Genomic DNA, 10,441 nt, shown 5'->3' on the forward strand with positions numbered 1-10,441 from the left:
CCAAAACGTTTTCGGTGAATCGTATACTTAGATTCTAGTGAAGGCTTACGGTTCAAAGAAAATTTAATGCCCTCCGGGCGCTACCTGTTTATCCCGTTTTCGAGAACGAACCGCCAAAAGAGGTCTGGTCAGATAAAAGACACTGCTCTAATCAAGCTACCCATTTGACAGAAGGACATTATATAGCTCAAAATTCCGTCTAAAAGTTTCAAATCGCTTAAATGTCACATGTTCCAAGGTGTCCAATTAAAAGCAAAAATTTGTAAGAGCTATGTAAACTCAAAAAGTTGCATCAACATTTTCCACACCTTTACTCGCAACATTTTCCAACTGTGGGAACAAGCAAGAACCACTTTAAACATTTCTCAGCTTTTGAGTTCTTCAGCAGATTAACCTATACCTGTTTTCACGTGCAGCTTTTGAGTTTGAATCAGGTGGAAAAATAATCAACGATTAAAATTTTAGAACATAACTGACTAATGTGGGGCGAATTGCTCTCAAACCACCAGCTGGCCTCGGTAGTAGCCAGAGGGTCAATCTATGGAGATGGGGCAATTTGTGGTAGAGCTGGGCGAGAGGGCGTCCAATTAGCAAGGTTGGAGGGTGGGCGGGGTGGCTCAGGGAGACCAAGACAAGAACCGCCCTTGACACCCTTAAATTGTCTGCTCAAAACATTTTCGGTGAAACGCATACTTAGAGACTAGCTAGGCGTAAGACTCTATGAGCGGCTGGTACCCTTAATAACCACCGAGCACTACCTGTTTACCCCCTTTTCGGGGACGAAAAGTCAAATGGGTCAGACGAAAAAGGGTTGGACGACAGAACTAAAATAATTGCTATTAACTTCGTTTGAGAGCAATTAATCGCCATCACTCATCTTTGAGTAGGAAAAATAAACCTGGCCATAGGACCCCGAATCGACTCAAAGCAATTTTGAATCTAAGCATTAAACTTCCTTCTAAAATGAAAACAAACAAGTATTAGTCACATCAATTATTTCTTTGATTACTCTTAGTGGTAATATCTACATCATAACACTTGAAAAGAGATGTAAAACAAGCAAAAATATTCAGGTAAAAAACCGGACATTTAGTCTGAAATATTGAAAACGACAAAAACAAGCTCAAAATGAATCTAAAAGTTTGATAAATCTCCAAATTGTCAAGGATACAACCCGATTGCAAGCAAATAGCCAATTGAATTTCATATCCCAGATTGGGATTGAATGGACAGAAAACTTTAGCAAAAGCATTTGCTTTGCAAAAGATTTTGGAAGTGCGTACTATTTTTAATTGGACTTGGCAATCAGGCACACATCTCCTTCTTAATGAGACGATAAAGGGATTAGTAACAGAACCAATAAACATTGGACGAATTAGAAAGTCCTAATAGTGGGCATCTTAAAACTAGTCTTTATGGATTCATCCCGTTTCTATTTTTGATTTCGTTTTTCTATATTAAACCCCATTCATTTTAGATTGCTTTGCTAAACAACTGCTATTTAAAACCAATTTTAGGAAAAATTCATGCAAAATGCTGATTAAGCTGAGCTAAAGAAAAGCAAAATAAATTTTGATTTGACAAATATTTAAAAAATAGGTCATGAATAACATAAAACACACCCAAACGTACAATTTCTCGGGCATATATGTGGGCATAGCTATTTGGACCGACAAAAATCAAATTAAAAAATTCTCGCTCAGCAAAAATATTCTACGCCAACTTTTATTGCTCTCGCAAAAAAAATGCACGAACGAAAAACACTCTGTCTCTTCGGTTCAACAGATTGACCAAAAGACTTGCTTTCGCGATCAGCATTGACTTTAACTTCCTGTTTCAGTTACACTTACCAGATTGAAAAAAAAAACAGATCACGATAAGTTTCTTCTATTCTTAAAAATACGAACGCAATAATAGCGGGCCAGAAAGATGACGCGTTCATCAAAAAGCATTGTTCTCCCCACTCGAACCAACAAACATCAATACTGAAAAAGTGGTGTTCATTTACTCGAATAACTTGAAAAAATTCAACGTCTTACACAGTGATCGCTGTAAAAAGGCTTCTTTAAATTTTGGGCAACCAATACTGGTAAGTAAAATTACTGTTTCTACCTTCTGGCAACAAGGAACTCAGGCGCGCAATCTCCATATTCAGTATAAAGACATTGACTGACGTAAAAAAAGTTGCGTTGCGTTAAACTTTTTTGATTATTTTGCATATGCCAAGATGTTTGGAGTCAGACTCAATAAAAATTTTAAAATTTGCTTGTAAAAACTGCAAATCCAACTCTGCAAATCGATTTTCGGCGGCACATTGCATATCGTTAAAAAATGTACCAATGCAAACACATTGATTACCTATGAACACAAACAGGGTAAAAAGACTAACCTCAATCTGTCAAGAAGAGATGTCGGCAATAAACTTAGTTATACTAACAGTCGCAACACATCACGTATATAGCCGATAGTTACCACAAAAAGACAAATGTTTGGCTAAACTGCTGAGTCACAAATAATGGTCACAAAACAATTGAAAGAAGACAAACTAACCTTTTTCGTTTCTATCGAAGATAAAGTTGATAGATCGGTAATCGAATGATACTTTTGGCTAATTTCTATTCATCTCAAGTCATACTCAAATTCAATATTATAAACTCCAAACCTACCAGAGCTTGAAAACGTTTCTCTGTAAAATCGCAGTTTTAACGTGCGATTGAGCAAATTATATATACTTGCGACTCAACACAAACGTTTCTACCGTTGAACCTTCTTACGAATCAATTAAGCTTTAACTGACTAATATTGAATAACTGCGACGAACTGATCGCAATAATATATAATAAATGGCAGTTAAAATACCGGATTTATGATTCACCCTTACAGTTGAACATGCACTGATTAGACATAGCTAGACATATCTGTCGAATAAAATATGCAACTCAAGATCTATTTAAACTAAATAAGTCCAATAACTTTCTTTCGCGCTAAAACCATTTTCAAAAAATGTACAGTAAGTTTCGGCAATTGGTACCTGTTTATCTCGTTTTCGAGAACGAACCGCCAAAAGAGGTCTGGTCAGATAAAAGACACTGCTCTAATCAAGCTACCCATTTGACAGAAGGACATTATATAGCTCAAAATTCCGTCTAAAAGTTTCAAATCGCTTAAATGTCACATGTTCCAAGGTGTCCAATTAAAAGCAAAAATTTGTAAGAGCTATGTAAACTCAAAAAGTTGCATCAACATTTTCCACACCTTTACTCGCAACATTTTCCAACTGTGGGAACAAGCAAGAACCACTTTAAACATTTCTCAGCTTTTGAGTTCTTCAGCAGATTAACCTATACCTGTTTTCACGTGCAGCTTTTGAGTTTGAATCAGGTGGAAAAATAATCAACGATTAAAATTTTAGAACATAACTGACTAATGTGGGGCGAATTGCTCTCAAACCACCAGCTGGCCTCGGTAGTAGCCAGAGGGTCAATCTATGGAGATGGGGCAATTTGTGGTAGAGCTGGGCGAGAGGGCGTCCAATTAGCAAGGTTGGAGGGTGGGCGGGGTGGCTCAGGGAGACCAAGACAAGAACCGCCCTTGACACCCTTAAATTGTCTGCTCAAAACATTTTCGGTGAAACGCATACTTAGAGACTAGCTAGGCGTAAGACTCTATGAGCGGCTGGTACCCTTAATAACCACCGAGCACTACCTGTTTACCCCCTTTTCGGGGACGAAAAGTCAAATGGGTCAGACGAAAAAGGGTTGGACGACAGAACTAAAATAATTGCTATTAACTTCGTTTGAGAGCAATTAATCGCCATCACTCATCTTTGAGTAGGAAAAATAAACCTGGCCATAGGACCCCGAATCGACTCAAAGCAATTTTGAATCTAAGCATTAAACTTCCTTCTAAAATGAAAACAAACAAGTATTAGTCACATCAATTATTTCTTTGATTACTCTTAGTGGTAATATCTACATCATAACACTTGAAAAGAGATGTAAAACAAGCAAAAATATTCAGGTAAAAAACCGGACATTTAGTCTGAAATATTGAAAACGACAAAAACAAGCTCAAAATGAATCTAAAAGTTTGATAAATCTCCAAATTGTCAAGGATACAACCCGATTGCAAGCAAATAGCCAATTGAATTTCATATCCCAGATTGGGATTGAATGGACAGAAAACTTTAGCAAAAGCATTTGCTTTGCAAAAGATTTTGGAAGTGCGTACTATTTTTAATTTGACTTGGCAATCAGGCACACATCTCCTTCTTAATGAGACGATAAAGGGATTAGTAACAGAACCAATAAACATTGGACGAATTAGAAAGTCCTAATAGTGGGCATCTTAAAACTAGTCTTTATGGATTCATCCCGTTTCTATTTTTGATTTCGTTTTTCTATATTAAACCCCATTCATTTTAGATTGCTTTGCTAAACAACTGCTATTTAAAACCAATTTTAGGAAAAATTCATGCAAAATGCTGATTAAGCTGAGCTAAAGAAAAGCAAAATAAATTTTGATTTGACAAATATTTAAAAAATAGGTCATGAATAACATAAAACACACCCAAACGTACAATTTCTCGGGCATATATGTGGGCATAGCTATTTGGACCGACAAAAATCAAATTAAAAAATTCTCGCTCAGCAAAAATATTCTACGCCAACTTTTATTGCTCTCGCAAAAAAAATGCACGAACGAAAAACACTCTGTCTCTTCGGTTCAACAGATTGACCAAAAGACTTGCTTTCGCGATCAGCATTGACTTTAACTTCCTGTTTCAGTTACACTTACCAGATTGAAAAAAAAACAGATCACGATAAGTTTCTTCTATTCTTAAAAATACGAACGCAATAATAGCGGGCCAGAAAGATGACGCGTTCATCAAAAAGCATTGTTCTCCCCACTCGAACCAACAAACATCAATACTGAAAAAGTGGTGTTCATTTACTCGAATAACTTGAAAAAATTCAACGTCTTACACAGTGATCGCTGTAAAAAGGCTTCTTTAAATTTTGGGCAACCAATACTGGTAAGTAAAATTACTGTTTCTACCTTCTGGCAACAAGGAACTCAGGCGCGCAATCTCCATATTCAGTATAAAGACATTGACTGACGTAAAAAAAGTTGCGTTGCGTTAAACTTTTTTGATTATTTTGCATATGCCAAGATGTTTGGAGTCAGACTCAATAAAAATTTTAAAATTTGCTTGTAAAAACTGCAAATCCAACTCTGCAAATCGATTTTCGGCGGCACATTGCATATCGTTAAAAAATGTACCAATGCAAACACATTGATTACCTATGAACACAAACAGGGTAAAAAGACTAACCTCAATCTGTCAAGAAGAGATGTCGGCAATAAACTTAGTTATACTAACAGTCGCAACACATCACGTATATAGCCGATAGTTACCACAAAAAGACAAATGTTTGGCTAAACTGCTGAGTCACAAATAATGGTCACAAAACAATTGAAAGAAGACAAACTAACCTTTTTCGTTTCTATCGAAGATAAAGTTGATAGATCGGTAATCGAATGATACTTTTGGCTAATTTCTATTCATCTCAAGTCATACTCAAATTCAATATTATAAACTCCAAACCTACCAGAGCTTGAAAACGTTTCTCTGTAAAATCGCAGTTTTAACGTGCGATTGAGCAAATTATATATACTTGCGACTCAACACAAACGTTTCTACCGTTGAACCTTCTTACGAATCAATTAAGCTTTAACTGACTAATATTTAATAACTGCGACGAACTGATCGCAATAATATATAATAAATGGCAGTTAAAATACCGGATTTATGATTCACCCTTACAGTTGAACATGCACTGATTAGACATAGCTAGACATATCTGTCGAATAAAATATGCAACTCAAGATCTATTTAAACTAAATAAGTCCAATAACTTTCTTTCGCGCTAAAACCATTTTCAAAAAATGTACAGTAAGTTTCGGCAATTGGGTTCCTCGGCAAATGGTTCTTAAAATATGTAGTTGATTTTGCCATTAAAACTATGCCATTTTTGATAATTGAGCGTTATTTTTGGATTCTGACATTTGCCAGATAGTGACTGCCAAAACATACCAGGATAGAGACAACACAAATAAAAGAAACCTACGAAGAACCGCACTTCACATTATTTAGGTCTCCAGAACAGTGTCAGTGAACTAAGTCTAGTAAGACGGAAAAACTGCAAGACGGAAAAATCGGTCAAGCAAAAAATCGCATCAAAACACGGCAGGACTAACATAATTGCTAACAAAAAATTTTAAAAAATTAAAGAGCTGTGATGTTAAGACTTCGAACTATATTAAAAATGGCAATTGCTTAACCGAGTTAAAACATAGCCACCAAATTGTGGGAAAAATCTGGCGTCGACCCGCTTGATGCACATCAGAATTGACAAAAAAAAAAGAAGAGACAAAAACTGACCGAATTTGTTTCTAAGTGTCAAAGTCTTCTAATTTGATGTGCAGTTTCAATTCAATTTCTCAACTGAAGACTAAGCTTCAAAGTACTGCAAGATAGCAATCGCTCTCATGAGGTGTGAAAACCCAAAGCACAATGACTTGACTGCCGGACTTCTGTGTATATCCCGTTTGTTTTGATTTTGCTCTTTTGACATTGACCTATATACTGTGCGTTACACAATGAGTGAAAGAAGTTAAATTCCAATCAGTTGAACGAGTGAGTGAGGTGAGTCGGATGTGAAACCTGAAAGTCATATGACAATTTCTGACCTACAATTCGAAGAATTTTCATCGATGAAACAAGAGAACTAGACCTAGAACTGACAACAAGTGAGCTTAAAAAACCAGTACACGACCACAATCACTACTCCATTTGACTTGAAAATCATCAAAAGGTGAAACGAATTACATAACACATCAGGAGGAGTCATGACATGCAACTCCAAGAATTTTCATCAACTAAACAAAAAAATAGGACCAGATGGGATTATGAATGGTTTTGGAATACCATTCAGAAAGAAATCCGATAAAAATCAAAAAAAGGTAAAAATTGAAATCAAATAGCCCTATGTGAACAATAAACAACAAGCAGGAAAGTGAATTTTTGTTCAAACATTGTTTTATCAATCAATTTCAAAAAATGTTTAAAAAATTTACGCCACAAAACCGCCTACATTTTCGATCCACGTCCTGATTCGTCGTGAGCAAAATCAACATTTCCTATTGATTTCAACAAACACGAAAATGTGTAAACTAATCTTAAAAAAGACCGTCTATATCTGGAAGCATCTCTGAGCAAACAGAGTTGAAACGAAAACCATTCTTTTGTCTTGGAACATTTATTCCTCACCTCACCATATTTGATCAAAATAAGATTAATCTTCACATTCATGTTGTAACGACAAAAATACGAGCATTGATATAAACATAGCTGGCAGATGGCCAGAAAATAGCAGCAATAGCTTCGTAAATCTGCAGTCTCAAAAAACAGTAAAAAAGACAGACCAAAAAAATCGTCTTTTCATTGAAGGCTGATTTGTTATATACTTTGATTAAAAATCTGTATAAGGTTTTGCTGCCTCTACTAGCTGCTCTCAAATAACCTTCATTTAGAGTGACACACACCCATTTGACCTTATCTCTTTGAATTAAAGTAAAAAAAGTCAATTTCAAAGTGAGGAAGTCATTTTTGAGGGTGAGGTAAGTCAAGTGTGACCAAAAATTTAATCACGCGAATGAACGAAAAAACTCGCTCCGCTAAGGGCGAAAAATGACGTCACGCATACACTTCAGTTGAAATTGCATGAGCGAATGAACAAAAAGCAGATTTGAATTGATTGTGACGTCATATGGTCGTAACAAAAATCGCAAAAAAAACCAAGAGAAGGTCAATAATAGCCCCAGCTATCGCTGTGCGGCTATTAAAAAACAGGCTAGGAGATAAAATATAACCAACTAACGTCGGGCTAAATGTTCTCAAACGACCGACGAGCGTTTGGCTTTGTCAGTAGCTAGCAAAGTTTAGTGAAGCTACCTTAGGCTTGATTCGACTCAGCAAATTTTAGTTTTCTAGCCTTATTAGTAAATAAATCAAATTAAAAACCAATATTTTAAAAATTTGCAAGATTAAAAAGAAAAGCTCCAAGATTTAGCAGTGAGAAAGTTCAAAACTATTTTTTGTCTCTGGAGTTATGTCAAGTAACCCATCTGCAAGACTTGAAAAGCTTAGTTGGCCAGTAATGGTCGTAAAACTCGGAAAAGGACAAAAATAATCAAAAATTTTGAAAACAATCGCAAATTTTAAAAATCGAGCTAAAATTCAAGATATTAAAATCATTAAAACCATTTCATTGTCTCAAGAGACTATCCAGTATCCATATTTTAAGCTTTAAATAGTTTCACTGGCTCATAAAGATACAAACAAATTTGGAACATAATAAAAACTTTCCGAAAATTTGGAAAATTAATTTTTATCAAAAAATTGCTTCAGCTGGAGTCATTTAAAAATTGATAACCATTCCATTAACCCTATGAACTATGCAAGAGCTAATCATCAAACTTGGAGGCTGTCCCTAGGATCCTGGTGCTAAAAATTATTTAAAAAAACTCAAAAGATTAAAAACTTGAAAAAATTGCAATTTTTTTCAAAAATTGCTGATATAAAAATCTTGAAAAACATTTCATTGCATATAGAAGCTCTGCAGTAACCTGTAATCAAAGCCTAGAAAAGGTTATGTGGCTCTTGAGGATGGAGAAACCTAAAAAATTGCAAATTTTAAAATATTTGAAAAAAATGCAAGTTGCAAAAAAAAACTGCTAAAATTTGTGATTAAAAAAAAGTGAAAACTCATCCAGGACCAAAAAAACATTTTCCAGTAACTTATTATCAAAACCGAACGGATATTTTCTGTTAGGCTGAAAAACCTGAATAATGACAATAAATGTCAAAAAATTGAAAAAAAATTGCAAGTTTTGTAAAAAAAAAATTCTTGAAATCGTGGTGTTGAAATCTTGAAATCATTTAGAAACTATACAGTAACCTGTAGTCAAACTCTAGAGAAGTTCCTCGGCTCTTGAGCCTGAAGAAAACTAAAACCCCACAAACATTTTTCAAAAATTGAAAAAGAAAAGTTTTTTCAAAAAAATTGCTAACATATAAATTTGTCATATTAAAAAATTGAAAGCTATTCCATGGCAAATTAAATAGCTTCTACCAGTTTATCCCGTTTGAGGACAAAAAGTCAAATGGGTCAGACGAACAATCAATCGGTCAAGCGAAAAATCGCATATTCGTTTCCAATTAAGGAGAGCAATTAAAAATCAAGTTTCCAGCATAAAAATGCAATTAAAAAATCAAGTTACCAGTATAAAAATTGAGCCAGATGGACGAAAAACTGCTAAATACAGCAATTTGTATGCGCAGTTCTCTCAAAAATTGTTCTTAAAGTCGAAACCTCGCTCACTGAATGCAGCGCATAATCAAAAAACTTCTCTCGCTCAGAAAAATTAGTTCACCCAACAATTTTGCTCACTTTTGCTATTACGTTAAAGCTCCGTTTAACAAATAGTAATTCCGGTAAAGAAAACCAATACTCCTCTTCGAGTCGTAAAAACCTCAAGAAAACCAATACTTCTATTCCAGTCGTTAAAAAGGCAGCGCCCCAATACAATTCAAATTCTTTCTTTGAAACGTGAAAAAAGGAGTGTGCCTAAAAATATCCGTTGAGAGGCTGACGGCACTCAGAAGTTTTCATCTGTAGTTCAAAATTGTTAAAGCAAAAGACACATTCAATACATAGCCACTTTTTCATAACAGTAGCTTAGATCTATTCTGTTACGGCCCCCAAGGCGCACGTGCTATTTTTGTACATAAAACTTAACCAGAAATTTGACAACCATGCACTTTCGTTATTTTAAAACGTGCACGTTTCGTGTGTTAAGCGAAGTTACGTGACTCTGCAAAAGTCACGTCAAAATTTTGACTTAATATCGAACCTCTTCGCAGTTTTCGATAAACGCCAGAGGTTCTCAGTTACTTCAAGCAGAGTCAAGTAACCTATATATAATTTGTAAGGGTAAAAAAAACTAGAGGACGAAACAGAAAATATTCGTAGCTTTCAGAATTTAGAAAAAATATCACAACATTGTTTACCCCCGCCGTTAATTTCGACACTTCACAATATAGTATACAACAATGTTTGCATAATAGGTTACAAAAATGTAAATTGAACTTACCAATGCAGTTCAAAGCAAAGCTGTCATCTGTCGCTTCTTCAATTGTCCGATACTTGATTCAATAGCATAATACAGATCAATCAAATCAGAAGTAACATATCAGACAACACGCGCTAATTCTCAACTTAGTTCCAATGCATTCTCAGTCCAATTCGTTGTTTCACTTCAGCATACTTCATCTGAAATATTGACAAGTAAACAGACACTTGACATATATCGCTAC

The 10,441-nt window shown here is 35.2% G+C and overlaps 1 protein-coding gene across 3 annotated transcripts in view; it reads right to left on the minus strand.

Moving 5' to 3' along the window:
* Window positions 1-10,393, minus strand: part of LOC142344915 (uncharacterized) — a 55,987-nt gene extending 45,594 nt beyond the window's left edge. Inside the window, exon 1 of one of the 3 annotated variants that reach the window (XM_075396979.1) lies at window positions 10,219-10,393. The gene's annotated coding sequence lies outside the window, so the exon portion shown is untranslated. Of the gene's footprint in view, window positions 1-2,389; window positions 2,496-2,550; window positions 2,721-10,218 lie in introns of those variants that run through there. The other 2 variants (XM_075396980.1, XM_075396981.1) reach the window with 2 other exon arrangements.
* Between the last annotated feature and the right edge of the window lie 48 nt (window positions 10,394-10,441).

This window comes from Convolutriloba macropyga, chromosome 8 (assembly GCF_964194025.1).
Source record: "Convolutriloba macropyga chromosome 8, txConMacr16.3, whole genome shotgun sequence".
NCBI lineage: Eukaryota > Metazoa > Xenacoelomorpha > Acoela > Convolutidae > Convolutriloba > Convolutriloba macropyga.